This window comes from Lithobates pipiens, unplaced genomic scaffold, assembly GCF_037356315.1.
Source record: "Lithobates pipiens isolate NorthernLeopardFrog02 unplaced genomic scaffold, aLitPip1_a1.2 Scaffold_28, whole genome shotgun sequence".
NCBI classification, from domain to species: domain Eukaryota; kingdom Metazoa; phylum Chordata; class Amphibia; order Anura; family Ranidae; genus Lithobates; species Lithobates pipiens.
In genome coordinates, this window is record NW_027507789.1 from 191,228,657 (window position 1) to 191,244,954 (window position 16,298).

The 16,298-nt window shown below is 41.5% G+C and overlaps 1 protein-coding gene across 1 annotated transcript in view; it reads left to right on the forward strand.

Annotated features, from left to right (window-relative positions):
• The window catches only part of CRHR1 (corticotropin releasing hormone receptor 1), a 324,543-nt gene that overhangs the window by 66,705 nt on the left and 241,540 nt on the right, over positions 1–16,298 (forward strand). The gene's annotated exons all lie outside the window — the stretch shown is intronic.

Here is a 16,298-nt window from a genome sequence, read left to right on the forward strand (position 1 = left end):
GTGGTTGGGATTCGAACCAGCGACCCTTTGTACTGCTAGGCGAGAGTGCTAACCACTACACCACTGTGCCACCCTAAATTGTCATTTATACAGCATTCAGTGCTATAAAAATGCACTGATTACTGTATAAATGACACTGGCAGGGAAGGGGTTAAACACCAGGGGGCGATCAAGGGATTAAGTGTGTCCTAGGGAGTGATTCTAACTGTGGGGGGGGTGGGATTCCACTTACATGACAGTGATCACTGGTCCCAATCACAGGGAGCAGTAGATCCCTGTCATGTCACTAGGCAGAATGGGGAAATGCCTTGTTTACATCTCCTCGTTCTGCAGCTCCGTGACTCGATCGCGGGACACCGGTGGACATCGAGTCCATGGGATGCGTGGGCGCACTTACGCTGTACGCACACGCCCGCTAGCCCCACCAATTAAAGGGGGTGTACAGGTACGCCCATTTGCTCGCCACTGCCAATGCGCCAACCTATATCGGCATGCAGCAGTCGGCAAGTGGTTAAGGAGAACCTGTCACCAAAAAAAATAAATAATAATAATGTAATTGTAAAAGATTAGTTACACCCAAGGACATAAAATCTCTCCCTTTCCCAAGAAGACTATTTGAGCCCATACACATTTGTATGGTAAACAGCTCTCTGTGTATTTCATCTGTGTACTTAGATGTTTGCCTGAGGTTCAGCTCTTTCAGCACCTACATTAATTAAGCAGAAAAGACCACCTGTCTGCTGTTTTGAGGACTGCTGCAAATTCCCTATGTGTGCTATCTGCATTGCCAGACTGTTTTATTTTACCGTAAACACTAAGCATTTACTAGCAAGGCGTTCTCATTTATTGTTTCATTTTCGGTGAGCTACAAATTGTAGATCCGTCATCCTTGCACTGTACGTTTATATTGTGATTGTAATGTAATGCCCTGCAGGAAATGCTGCTGCTATATATATACAAAATAATGATAGTCAAAGTAGGGGTTAAATATTCAGCCAGGTATTTGTGGCCTTCTCTGCCTCCTTCCAACCTGGGCTTAGCTCTCCTAACTTAGAACCTCTAAGGAATATTCTTTCAAGGTGATGGATTTGCTGCCTAATCAAAAAGGACTGCCTTCTTCTAATTAGCTGCCCCAATAAATGAGAAAACAGAAGAGAGGAGTCCTCAGCTCTGCTTTTTTAGCATTTAGGCACATAATCGGTGCATCTCCCTTAATCGCTTTTATGTCGGGTGAGTCTACCTGGAGATATCTACCGCAGAGTTCCTCACTGTACAATACAATACTTAAAATGGTTGTAAAAGCAGAAGGTTTTTTTATCTTAATGCATTCTATGTATTAAGATAAGAAGCCTTCTGTGTGTAGCAGCCCCCCTAATACTTACCTGAGCCCACTCTCTATCCAGCAATGTACAAGATAGACACGTGCGCCGTCAATAAAGTTGTTTTGTTTTGTTCCGTTTCGTACTAGCCGTTAATTCGTATTTTCGTAATCCGTGTCCGAAATTCAATTTCGATTTGTACGAAAAATACAAATTTTTTTGTTAAATTTTCGTAACAATTACGAACATTCATTATGATGAATTTATCATTATGAGGGGCTCCTACCATCCCCTTCCTGGATTTTTAACTTCATCATAACGAATAATCGCAATTAACGAACATTTTTATTTTTTTGATTCTGAATCCCCCATCGACTACCAGTACCAGTCTCCCACTCCCATATTTAAAAAAGGTAATTTTCCCAACCCTCACTCAGCAGCAGAAGAAAACCTCTGATTGGTCAACAAAATACCAGTCACTTTTCCGTTGTAACGGAATTTGGATCCGAAATTCGTGAACTAAATTTTGTATTTTGTACAAAATTCTGAAGCATAGCAATTTGTATATCTGATCCTCCCAAATGTATGAATTTATAGAAATTTGTATAAATTTAAGTTTCGAACGAAACGAATTGAACATGTCTAGTACAAGAGCGCCTCGGCTGGCCGGGCTCTCCCTCCTGATTGGCTGAGACACAGCGGCAGTGCCATTGGCTTCCACCTTCCACTGCTGTCAATCAAAATCAGTTAGCCAATCAGGAGTGAGAGGGGGCAGGGTCAAACCACGGCTCCGTTTTTTTTTTCCAATATTTTATTTAGTCATAGGACATAGTCAAGATCATACAGCAGGGCATTCCAGAAAAAAAGAAGCACAACACAACATTAAAATTAAACATCGCAAATTAGAACCCAGTATTGGATAGCCAACCAGACTGTCTCTCCTATTCCGCAATATTAATGCTAGAGACATTGTGTTAACTCCTAGCATACTCCACGTATAAGGAAAAACAAACCATATATACTGCCCCATCTATAGTCCCGGACCAGTCCTAATCAATTTTATAACTATATATTAAGGGAAAATTTTGGACCCCAGGAGCTCGGATCCAAGGAACCAAAAAAGAGAGAGAGGGGGGAGCAAGAAAGAAAAGAATGGAGGGAGAAAGAGTGGTTAGGCGGTGGGAAGGTGGAGAAGGGGAGAGGGGAAGGGGGATAGGGGAAGGGTATACGGAGGTGAACCCCATGTGAATTCGCTGAACGCGTACTAAGTTTTAGTTATTCAGGTTACTGTCAAGGAGGGTTCTTCCCTCCTCTGAGACCAAAAAGACATTCCAGGCTCCGTTTCTGAATGGACACACGGAGCTGTGGCTCGGCTCGGGTGCCCCCATAGCATGCTGCTTGCTGCGGGGGCACTCGACAGGAGGGAGGGGCCAGGAGCACTGAAGAGGGACCCGAGAAGAGGAGGATCGAGGCTGCTCTGAGCAAAACCACTACACATAGCATGTAAGTATGACATGTTTGTTATTCTTAAAGAAAAAAAAAATGTAAATTTTGTTAGATAATAATTTTCATTTATTCGGTGCACTACTCGTAATTTAGTAATTGTTACTTTTGTGAGATTGCCTTTTTCGTTGATTCGTACTTTCATAGGAAATAAATAATAATAATCCTATGCTTGCTTTTCTAAAAAGTCCTGTACTTACTCCAGTCCACGCCCTCAATCACGAGACCTGACTCCTCAACTGAATCTAAAAAGATTCAGGAATGCAGTGTGACTCAGACACAAAAGGGATAAGTTGATTGGCTAAAGATATTAAGTAAGATACATCACTTACTAATACACTGCCCATTCGAAAGAACGACTCGAGAACACGAAATTACGAACGTACATATTAAGATACACTTACACTGTCCATTCAAAAGAATGATTCGAGAACACGTACAAACGAAATTACGAACACACGAATGAAAATACGAAAATACGAAATTACAAACAGACAAAGGATTGAAAATACAAAATGCAAATCATTTATAGATTTATAGTTATAGATGTCATTTTCTTTTTACTGTTTCGGAGTTTTGTATTTTTGTAAGTTTGTCCGCTCATAAGGTCATATTTTCACATGTTCGTTATTTTGTTTATTCGTAATTTTCGTATTTTGGTTCTTTCAGTTGTTCAGATGTTCAAATTGATTCCAAATGTACGAATACTAACAAATTCGTACGAAAATCTATTTGTTACGAAACCGAATCGCACATGTCTATCAGAAACCTGAGTGTTGGGGTTGCCTTAAATGTTATGCCAAGAATACTTCTAGCAAGCAGTAAACCAATTATACCAATGGAAAATTAGATTTCCTGATGCATTCTATACATCAGCAGTGTACAGAAAACCTTCGGTGCTATTGTGAACCAAAATTTAAATTCTTCTCCAAACTTAAAAAAAATGACAGATGGCTGCAGATTCAATGGTGGTTTTTGAACCTCCATCCACTAGTCTTGTGCACAATGGAAAAATGTCTTTAGTTTCGTTTCGTTGTCATTCGTAAAATACATAATTTCGTTCTGTTATATTCGTTATGCTACGTTAATACACTTTCAGATAATTTGTTATTTCTGTAGAGTGTCGATATTAGTTATACTGAATCTCGAATCATGTCGAATTAATTATTATATGCTATAATTTTGTTCGTATTCATTGAAATTCGATATTTATGTATGTATATACATTTGTGATAATGATTCGTAGTTTGGAAAGCCGTTTGTTTATTGAATCTTTTAACACACACAATGACAATATTTCTTCTCCTCGGCTCAAATACAATACAACACCCTTCTCACTCAGTTCTCAGGCATGCACTTTGCCAGTAATCCAACCTCCAGCACAAAATTAATCAGGTGATCGGACTGTAAGATTTATTTTGAGTTGACCTTTTGTTTCATTAGAGCTTGAAGGAATTACTGAATCATGTCGAATTCACACTTTATATCCGCTATAATTTCTTTCGTATTCGTTGAAATTCGTTATTTTTTTTATTTGGTTAGGGTTTCCCCTAGAAGAACAAGGTTAGGACTTAGGGTTAGGGGGTTAGTATTAGGGGTTAGGGTTAGGGTTAGAGTTAGGGTTAGGGTTTTCCCTAGAAGAACAAGGTTAGGACTCAGGGATTGGAATAGGGACCTCCCCTAAGGTCCAAGGTCAGCAGGCGTGTCCCACAGAGGTTAAAGGTCAAGTGTGGGGCTGACCCACTCCCACCAAAGTGTTTTGCATACCCCAACTAGGTCGGGGCATGAACAAGTCGGGGCAAGCGCTTTGTTGCGAAACAAATTGCACAAGCCTACCATCCACCAGTACCCAAAGATCCATGGTTATGCAGCTAGGATACCCCAAATGCTACACTGCTATGCAATAAGTAAACATCAAGTTATGAAAACTTCAGTTAGTGTTAAATGGTGAATCTCTCCCCTCCTAGCTCCTGTATGTGGGTTGTAAGAGGTGAAGGCAAGCATTCAACGCTAACTGGAAGTGATAAAAGTTGACTGTTCGAAAAGCCCATCATTGGGGCAACCAGGCTGCAGAAGAATGCTCCCATGATATGTGCAGGCAGCATCTGGATCAGTATCATTTATGTACTCACAGATTTATATAATTACATTCATTTAGGGAACAGATGGTTTAACAATTATGTATGCAATATTAACTGGAGTTTTCCTTTTTAAGGTAACTAGATTTGACCAGAGGATACCGTAGGCCTGTCCATACAGCTGAATACTGTATATAATCTCACTTAACTGACATGAAAGAATCATTTTGTGCTATTTATTCCTATCTCTTGGTTCGCTCTTACAAAAACGATTTCCATTAAACATGTAAAGCCCCAGGGACAGACCTGAAGCTTATAAAAGGATTATGATTTAAACAAAAAAAAATATATAATACACACTGTACTACAGCAGAATATTCGATTTGGAACTTTTCCATTAAGTGAAACAATTTGTGAAAATTATATCATTGAAAGACACTAAATACGTATGCCATTCATTTGTAGAATCAAATGAGCTTGTGAAAGACTGGAAGCAATAGCTAAGTATATTCTGCTCCACCATCCATCTGCAGCAGCAACACATTAATCAATAGTGTTGCTTTCAGCTCAGCATCAAACACAGGATAAGCAAATGAAATGGCTAAATTGACCCTAGAATGTGTATGTATGCATGTGAGTTAGGGACCTTAGATTGTAAGCTCCTTGACAGCAGGGATTGATGGGAATGTACCATATATATGTAATGCACTGAATAACTTGATAGCGCTATATAAGTAACTGTAATAAATAAATTAATAACCACAGAAAAAGCAATATGCGGCAACTATAAAAACTAAAAAAGGGTGATTTGTTCTGTTGCTGCACCCAAACACTCACTGACCCACTGGAGGCAACAGACAGACAGACTTCCATACCATTTATAAGTGAATGAGAGAATGAGAGCACAAAATATGCAAAAAAACAGCAGCTCAGTAGTATCTATAACAGTATTGGCAAACCTGGGCACCCCAGATGTTTTGGAACTACATTTCCCATGATGCTCAACTACACTGCAGAGTGCATGAGCATCATGGGAAATGTAGTTCCAAAACATCTGGAGTGCCAAGGTTCATCATCACTGATCTATAACATTTGTCACAAACGGATGCAGATTTAGTAGGCCAAAAAGACAGCTACCTTTAGAGTCAGAAGCGTTGAAACTTCGCTGGGCAGTCCTTCCCAGTGCAGTCCTATACACCGACAAGGCAAGCTGCCTTGTTTCCTATTGTATCAGTTACAATGCCGTGTGCTGCAGTGAATAGAAATGAATGAAATATAATTTTTCAGTTTCAATAAAGTTAAGACAAAAATAAAAGTTAAACAGTGGGACAAGCTGAACACAGTGCCTACCAGTGGCCACAAAATGCGCTTTTGGTGTGAATAAGCCATTAAAGCGGAGTTCCACCCAAAAATTGAACTTCTGCTTTAAGGGAGATGACTCCCTGACATGCCACTTGGCATGTCATTTTTTTGGGGGGGTACCCTCTTTTTAGGGGATCCCAGCTCCCACTTCCTCACTGCGCACTGCGGCACCGGAAGGAAGATCACCTCTCCCCCCTCCCTCTCGGCAATCATTTGGGACATATCACAGGTCCCAGTTGATTGCCCGGCCAGTCACGGCCCGCAGTGCGCACATGCGCAGTGGGTGCCCGACTGTGAAGCCACAGCCGGGTGCCCACAGTTACAATGCCAGCACCGCAGAGAGGAGGGGCTTCATTCCCCCACACCGCTGGACCCTGGGACAGGTAAGTGTCTGATTATTAAAATTCAGCAGCTGCAGTATTTGTAGTTGCTGAGTTTTATTTTTATTTTTTAAGCAGAACTCCGCTTTAAGGAAAGTATCTTTAGTCCCTCTCATAGGCTAGTAATGGGCCTTTAACCCGAGCCTGGAGCTTTGTATTAGCTGAACCTTTAGGCCAGGAATTGAATAGGCAGAACTCTTCTTCAGCTTCAGATTCCTTCTCTAGGCAGTAGGCCCGATAAGCATGATTTAGGCCTCTACGGACTTAAATCCTCCCCAGGCAGCAGGGCCAAGAGACTAGACCCTTGAAAACCCCCATAGTCTCCAGGTGAAGCTAGGGACTCTTCTGATAGGTCTCCCCAAATATTTAGTCCACAAGCCCACCTCACTGGCATAATCCTCTCAGTTAATGACCATGGTAAAATAAATATCCATATCATAAATCATTTTATAGTCTAAAGCACACACTAGAACTAATTTTTGGTTCAACCCAGTGGGCTAAACAAAAAACAGTAAGAGCTCTTCATTGATTGAATGCCAGTTTTCCAGCAAGACAGTTCCAGATAAGCAAATTGTAAGACTGACTGCTGTACAACACACAGCTGTGCACACAGGCTGAAAGTCGTCTGGTTCCTGCAGAACTCAATGTTTTTTGGACGATTTTTAGCCTGTGTGTACCCAGCTTTACTCGGTCTACAGGAGAACATTCCCAGAAGCATGCAGAAGCAAACAATGTCCGTGGGTGTAGGAGATAGCTAATAAACCTAGATAGCATAAATAAACAGAGTAGGTTGGCTACAGCCTAGCTGCCATTACTAAATTTGAAATATGTACACTCCAGCTAATACACTTGAATCCGAGATCACAGTATGAGCTTACTGCAAGTCCTCCTAGGGAAAAAAAATTAAATGCAGCATTTTTTTTGTTTTTTTGTTAAGTAAATAGAAAATCAAAAATTCATATTTTTTATATTTAATTCCTGCAGAAAGAACGACATTGGGGGTTATTTACTCAAGAAAAATCCACTTTGCACTGCAAGTGCACTTGGAAGTAAAGTCGCTGTAGATCCGAGGGGGGACAAGGAAAATAAAAAAACAGCATTTTAGCTTGCACATAATTGGATGATAAAATCAGCAGAGCTTCCACTCATTTCAGATCTACCCCTTAGATTTGGAGCGACTGCACTTCCAAGTGCACTTGCAGTGCAAAGTGGATTTGCCTTTCGTAAATAACCCCATTGTATACTATCCTAATTTATACTAGAGTAAATATAATGGAGCACATTATCAAATTGGAAACATAACAAAGCAACCAAAAAAGCATGACAGTTTCCCTATATAGTGGACATGTACTTAGCATATATAATAACAAAGCTCTTCTAGCGGACATACTGGGAAAAATAATGGCATTTAGCAGAATGTGCCCCGTGTGAAAGGACCCTTAGCCCTTGTACACATGGTCGGACATTCTGACGGAAAATGTCCGATCGGACCGTGTTATCGGATAATCCGACCGTGTGTGGGCTCCATCGGACTGTTTCCGTCTGAATATCTGACCAACAAAGTTTTAGAGCAGGACAACATGCTCCGATCGGACTTTGTCCGATCGTGTGTAGAGAATTCCGATCGAACAAAGTGCCACGCATGCTCAGATCAAATTCCTAGACCAAAGCTATTGGCTACTAGCCTGAATGTAGTCCCATCGTAACAAAATAACGTCATTACATTCTGAACGATCGGATTGTCCGACAACTTTAGTCCGACCGTCTGTATGCAACGGTTTCAGACAAAATCCGTCGGACAAAATCCAACGGATTTGGTTGTCAGAATGTCCGACCGTGTGTGCGGGCTTAGCCATATGACATCTGCTAAAAAGGAATACCAGGCTTTCAGGACTCTGATCCTTCCTTTCATAAAAGTTCCTTTGTGTTGGCCTTCACACGTGATCAGCAGAGAAACAGAACTTCTAAATATTTCTAATAAAATATCCCCTACAACCATCCTATCCAATAAAGCAACATTTTTTATAAACCCTTATAATGTGAAAAATAGCTGTCAATAAATAAACCTCATAGACCTGATGAAGTCATTTGATGAAATGCAGAGAGTGAGGTTAAGCAAGTGATTTCATTGCATTGTTTCACGATATCTACCTCTAGTGTAAAGCTGGCCATATACTGATTGAAATGTGTTTAGTTCAGCAGGAAAAAGAAGTTGATTGTTTGATCGACTTCTGCCAAAAGGGACATGTTAGAAATGTTTCCTCTATTAGTGGCTCCAGCCAATCAGCTGTAGCCACCGATCAGTGCATTCTGACAGGTTGGGAATACAATGTTCAGGCAGGGGGGATTTTACCATCCACCTCATTTTTGTCTAGCGAGGCTGAATGGAAAAAATAACCCTGCATGGCTAGCTGAGTGTAGAATTTATCACTAACAGAGTTCAAGGTGGCCAGAGCTTTCAAGTCGTGGTGAGATCCTATGTCAATGGCAGTCTTTCAATACTTGCATAATGCTCAGAGCACTTATGTAATGTAAGAACTACTGTATTTTTTATTTTTTTAAACAAAGCAGTGTTAAAACTTTGGCTTGTATTTTATGTTTGTATCCTTCCCACATTAAGAGAATGTGTGGTGATGGAGTCGGAATGATGGAAATGTGATCCTTTATGAAATAATCAAGTATTCCAATCCAAATGTTTCTTTCCTATGAGAAATCTGGAAATAATGGTGCAAATGCGCATCCGACCTTTGAGATCTATCCCATCTGGGGAATAAACCTTTCTGAAGGTGGTGGTGGATAACACATTTGTAGCATATCTGATGTCCATTTCAGAACACATGCAGTGCTCTGCATCATTTACCTGGCTAAAGTTGGTGGATCTATGTAAGTGTGCATATCTCATACCCGATGGGTCAATGGGAAAGCTAACAATCATTTGTAGTAGTCAACACTACTACAGTGACAGCCGCAATCTTCTGGGTCCTGGGCCACTCGCTAGGCATTGGCGCCATTCACGGAATATTTTCTATTTTTTTTTCCAATGTACACAAGGCACTCACCAATTAGAAGAGGTGATGAGGAGGGGTGGAGAATGTTCTGTCTCTAGGACAGAGAGCTAAACCTTCTTCCTCCATAAACTTCAGATACCGTATTTCTTTGATCTTCAGTTTATTAGAACAAGCCAAGTGAAACTACAAATTGATAAAAACAAACATCAATCAGTACAATATTGCATATAATAAAGAAACAAAGCTCTATAACACAGAATGGGATAACAAAAACATACTTTTTAAACTCGCTAGGTGATGGCGAGAGATTGGAGACAGCCTTACTATCTTGTTGTAAATTCTAAAAATGATGGCTGACTCACTTCCTCTAGAGTATTCTCTCAGAATGCACTGGTTCCTAACAACTTTATTAACACATTCTAAGAGAATACAATATGTAACTTCTATAAACAGCAAAGCTATACCAGAAAGGGAACAGTAGGTGGCGCCTGCCCTCTGTATATAACCAGCTTAGTGTACATCAAGAAAGCCAACATGTTATTTTATTTTCAGTAATTTTTATTAGAAGATTTTCATCATAACAAATAATATGAACATTCCATTAAACAAAGAAAGATCGTCCACCTTTCCGTATATATACGCAGAAAAGGCCAACATAGACCTAGTCAATGACAATTCAGAGCATATTATTAATATAAACTACAACTAGGTCGGTAAACCAAACGAACTGCCGTGAGCCCATATCAACCGGTCTATTCCTCTAATCGGGTTACGTCCGGCTGAAGTACACGGGCCCCCAGACCCCTGGCGCCCCAAATGGGATCACGCTGCTGTCCAAGTGTTGGGCCCGCCCACTCCAACCAGAGAACCTTCACTCCATCCTACTAGGGTCACACAGCCTGAGATTTTGAAAAATAACTTGAGTGATCAAATTGCTCATATCATGGCTACTGTCTCGCTATGTAACCCAATAGGGTATCGTCACATTGCACCAAGGGAGGTGCCAGGGGAGGAAAGAAGGAAAACGTGTGAAGAGGGAAGAGGAAGAGAAGAATATGTTACGCCAGTACAAATGGTCCCTGAAGGGCAGACTACCAGGTTGCACCCCGGGTATAAGAGAAATCTTACACATCGTGGCCCAAGGTTCCCAAACCGCCCGAAATCTCTCAGTTTTGTCATTCCATTTAGCCACCACTTGTTCTTGCACCATAATCCATGATACCTTCGTTTTAAACATCTTAATGGAAACAGTATGTTTCTTCCAAGCCTTGGCTATTGTAATTTTGGCCCCAAGAAAAATAAAAAACGCCAGTTTCTGAGAAAGTTTGGCCCAACATGTTATTTTAAGCACATAAACATAAGTAAAGTGAATAGAAGCCCGGTGAGCAGAACAGTGACGTCGCATTGAAATCAAAAAACAACTGCACTATTTCTTACAAATCCAAGTAATGTAGCACAAATGTTTACTATTAACAGATACAGAAATGGATTAAAGAGGGTTATTTCTTGGCACAAAGTTCTAAGATGTTATGCTTACAAAACAATGCATTTACAATGACTGTGTTTTCACATTATTGTCTACTATAGGTGCCCATACAGAGGACAATTATTGGCTTAGAGAAGTTGTTTCAGACCTTCTCTGCCAAAAATTGGCCCGTGTATGAGTGGTCCTCAACCTCTATGATTGACAGATATTCTACATTCAGCCAGAATGGAAGATGCCGTTGCAGCACTGGTGCTAGTCTATGGTTTCTTAGCAATTTCTTTTGTTGCACCCTACACCGTATATCTAAGACCTAATTTTTATAACGGACTGCTAGATCAGTTGCAAAACAGGCCTCCTGTCCAAAAGGTGACCTGCTATGTTGCCTGTTCTGTCCCGAAATGGCCAAACCAAAATTTTATTACAGGGCAAGTACAAAAGTAATGATATTTCTGTGAAGTAAACTGCCTGGACAAAAACTTGAAAGAAAAGTATGAAAGTATGAAATGGTCGTTGTCTATTTCAGCTGGTTCAAGTGACTATATTATGTACTGTATGGGGTTGATTTACTAAAGGCAAATAAACTGTGCACTTCATAAAGTGTAGTTGCACTCTGCAAGAGCAGTTGCTCCAGAGCTTAGTAAATGAGCAGAAGCTCTGCTGATTTCCATCATCCAATCACATGCAAGCAAAAATGCTGTGTTTTTTTTTTCCTTACATGTGATTGGGTATTCTTTGCAAAGTGAAGCTTTAACTCAATTACTAAGCTCTGAAACAACTGCACTGGCACAGTCTATTTGCTTTTAGTAAATTATCCCCAATATGTCTACCTACAGACACCATTACCCAAGGAAATATTGAAGGACATCAATAAAGTTGCAGCTGTTGTGTCCATTAATGGGCCATAGTTTGCTAATCTGTCATAGAAATGCAAGAGATTTATCAAAATGTCACATTTCATGTAATAATTATGTTGTATCGTTTTGTGACCATTGTTTTGTCAGATTATGTGGAAATGTGTGCCCATTTGTCATAATTTGCCTACAAATAGCTCTCAAGAAAGCATTTAAAGGAGAAGTGCAGGATTATACAAAAACATTCATACTTGCCTACCTTCTACAGCATCAGTCCGATGTTGCAAGCTGTCCCCTGCTGCCTTTAAGCCCCAGAATCTGGCTCTATGCTCTGCCCCTCTAGCACTCAACGCAGGGCAGAGCAGGAGTAGGGTGAGAGCTGCTGGCTCAGGCTCTCAACAGTGTGCTGCGAGGCTAAGCCAGCTGCCTGTAAAGCATCTGGGTGGATGCTGACATTATTGTCCGGATCCCTCCAGAATCTGGAGCGCGTCTGTGACATCAATTGTCAGACTTTACCCTACTGTCGGCTGATTCTGGGTCACAGGAGGGCACAAATAAGTGCTCCATGTGAGAACTATAGCCAAAGGAGGCCATACTTATGCAACAAATAGCTGTGTTAATTCTGCTACAGTCTAATGCATAACAATTGCGACAAATGTACCAAAACACACAGGCATGCGCAGATTGGTTGTAGACAGTTAAAAAACAGTAAACTTGTAAACCTTCAGCCACAAAAGTTGAAACAGGAACTGAGAATGATTTGCACACATTTGCATAGTGCAACATTTGGAAATACAGCAAAACTATATTCATAAATGCCCGTCATTGTTTGTTATAGTTTTGTTTGAGCTAAGATGGCAGTAAAGCTGTTCACTGCGCCTCTCTCCCTTCTCCATTGTATTAAAGTTCACCTTTCCAGGCAGAATTTCACTTTTCATAACAAATAGAATTATTTTCCAATGCCTTCTCTGCCCAAGCGTGCTTATCTACCCAATGTGTTTATCTCTCACTTACCTAGTCCACTGCAAAGTTGAATCTGCACCTCTCTCTCCAAAATGTTAAAAAAATACATCTGAGCCTATCACTGACCATCCAAGAAACTTCATATCTCATCATGCACTGCCTTACTATTTCATTTTTGGTGTATAAAGATGGCCATAAATTATACAGTCTGACTGTACAATCTCCTTTACATAGTTACATAGTAGGTGAGGTTGAAAAAAGACACAAGTCCATCAATTCCAACCTATGTGTGTGATTATATGTCAGTATTACATTGTATATCCCTGTATGTTGCATTCGTTCAGGTGCTTATCGATGCCCCCCACTGAGACCACCACCTGTGGAAGGGAATTCCACATCCTAGCCGCTCTTACAGTAAAGAACCCTCTACGTAATTTAAGGTTAAACCTCTTTTCTTCTAATTTGAATGAGTGGCCACGTGTCTTGTTAAACTCCCTTCCGCAAAAAATTTTTATTCCTATTGTGTGGTCACCAGTACGGTATTTGTAAATTTAAACCATATCCCCTCTCAAGCGTCTCTTCTCCAGAGAGAATAAGTTCAGTGCTCACAACCTTTCCTCATAACTAATAACCTCCAGACCCTTCATTAGCTTTGTTTCCCTTCTTTGTACTCACTCCATTTCTAGTAAAACCTTCCTGAGGACTGGTGCCCAGAACTGGACATCATACTCTGGGTGCAGCCGGACCAGAGTCTTGTAGAGCGTGAGAATTATTGCTTTATCTCTGGAGTTAATCCCCTTTTTAATGCATGCCAATATTCTGTTTGCTTTGTTAGCAGCAGCTTGGCATTGCACGCCATTGCTGAGCCTATAATCTACTAGGACCCCCAGGTCCTTTCCATTAATTCCTCCAGAAGTTCTCCCCCCAGTGTATAGATTGCATTCATATTTTTGCCACCTAAATGAATTATTTTACATTTTTCTACATTGAACCTCATTTGCCATGTAGTTGCTCACCTCCTTAATTTGTTCAGATCTTCTTGCAAGGTTTCCACATCCTGCAGAGAAGTTATTGCCCTGCTTAGCTTGGTATCGCCCGCAAATACAGAGATTGAACTGTTTACCCCATCCTCCAGGTCGTTTATGAACAAATTAAATAGGATTGGTCCCAGCACAGAACCCTGGGGACCCCACTACCCACCCCTGACCATTCCCCATCACAACCCTCTGAACTCACCCTTGTAACCAGTTTTCAATCCATGTACTCACCCTATGGTCCATGCCAACAGACCTTATTTTGTACAGTAAACGTTTATGGGGAACTGTGCCAAATGCGTTTTCAAAATCCAGATGCACCACGTCTACAGGCCTTTATCTAGATGGCAACTCACCTCCTCATAGAAGGTTAATAGATTGGTTTTGGCAAGAACGATTCTTCATGAATCCATGATGATTACTGCTTATGATACCGTTTTCATTACTAATATCTTTTATATAGTCCCTTATCATCCCCTCCAAGAGCTTGCATACTATTGATGTTAGGCTAACTGGTCTGTAATTCCCAGGGATGTATTTTGGGCCCTTTTTTTTTTCTCTCAAATCCGCTGGTACCATTCCAGTCAGTAGACTGTCAGTAAAAATTAGGAGCAATGGTGTGGCAATTTCTGGAGTTCCCTAATTACCCTCAAATGCAAGTCATCTGGTCCCACTGATTTATTAATGTTAAGTTTCCCAAGTCTAATTTTTATTCTGTCCTCTGTTAACCATGGAGGTGCTTCCTGTTATATGTCATAAGGATAAACAATTTTGGTTTTGCAGTTTTGGTTACTGAAGCCCCCTGATTCGCTTGTGGAGATTGAGAAGAAGAATAAATGGTCTGTCCTCCTTTTTTACTGTTTACCGTATATACTCGAGTATAAGCCGAGATTTTCAGCCTCTTTTTTGAGGCTGAAAGTGCCCCCCCTCGGCTTATACTCGAGTCATCGCTGTCTGCCCGCTCGATCAGCGTGTCGAGCAGACAGACAGCGGCCATTCTATAATTCAAAAGCCGCGCCTCCGGCTCCGCCTTCGCCTGTGATAGGCGGAACACTGAATTTCCCAGCAGCCTGTGTTCCGCCTATCACGGACATCGTATCATCCTCGTACTACGGACGAGGATGATACGATGTCCGTGATAGGCGGAACACAGGCTGCTGGGAAATTCAGTGTTTCGCCTATCACAGGCGAAGGCGGAGGCGCGGCTTTTGAATTTTACAATGGCCGCCGAGGCGCCGACGAAGAGGGCACGGGACGGAGGCAAGGCACGGCACGGGACGGGACGGGACGGAGGCAAGGCAAGGCACGACACGGGACGGAGGCAAGGCACGGCACGGGACGGAGGCAAGGAGGCAAGGCACGGGACGGAGGCTCGGGACAAAGGCTCGGGACACAGGTAGGCTGGACACACACACACACACACACACACACACACACACACACACACACACACACACACACGGATGGAGACACACACACACACAGGGATGGATGGATACACACACACACAGGGATGGATGGATGGATGGAGACACACACACACAGGGATGGATGGATGGAGACACACACACACAGGGATGGATGGATGGATGGATGGAGACACACACACACAGGGATGGATGGATGGATGGACACACACACACACACAGGGATGGATGGACGGACACACAGGGATGGACGGACACACAGGGATGGACGGACACACAGGGATGGACGGACACACACACAGGGATGGACAGGCATGTCTCACCCTCGGCTTATACACGAGTCAATAAGTTTGCCAGTTTTTTTGGGGGTAAATTGGGGGCCTCGGCTTATATTCGGGTCGGCCTATACTCGAGTATATACGGTACTTACTTAACAAATTTCTTGGGATTTTTTTTGCTCTCCTCCACTATGTGTCTTTCGTGTTCTATCTTTCATTTCTTGTTGCATTCTTTATAAAGTCTTAATGCTGATGATGATGATCCCTCAACCTTGTATTTTTTTAAGGCCTTCTCCTTTACTTTTATATGCATTTTCACATCGGAGTTAAGCCATCCAGGACTTTTGCTCTTTTAAATGTATTACCCAATGGGATGCACTGGCCAATTCCCTTATTTAATATGCTCTTAAACTCATCTCTCCTCCGTGTTCTTTGTTCCTAAGATTTTATCCCAATTTATATCTTTTAGCAAGGTTTCTAGTTTAGGGAAGTTTGCTCTTTTGAAATTCATTGTCTTTGTATTTCCCTTAAGTTTCCTATTTGTTTGATTTATACTGAAGCCAATTGACCTGTGATCGCTGTTTCCTAAATTGCCCCGTATTTCCACAT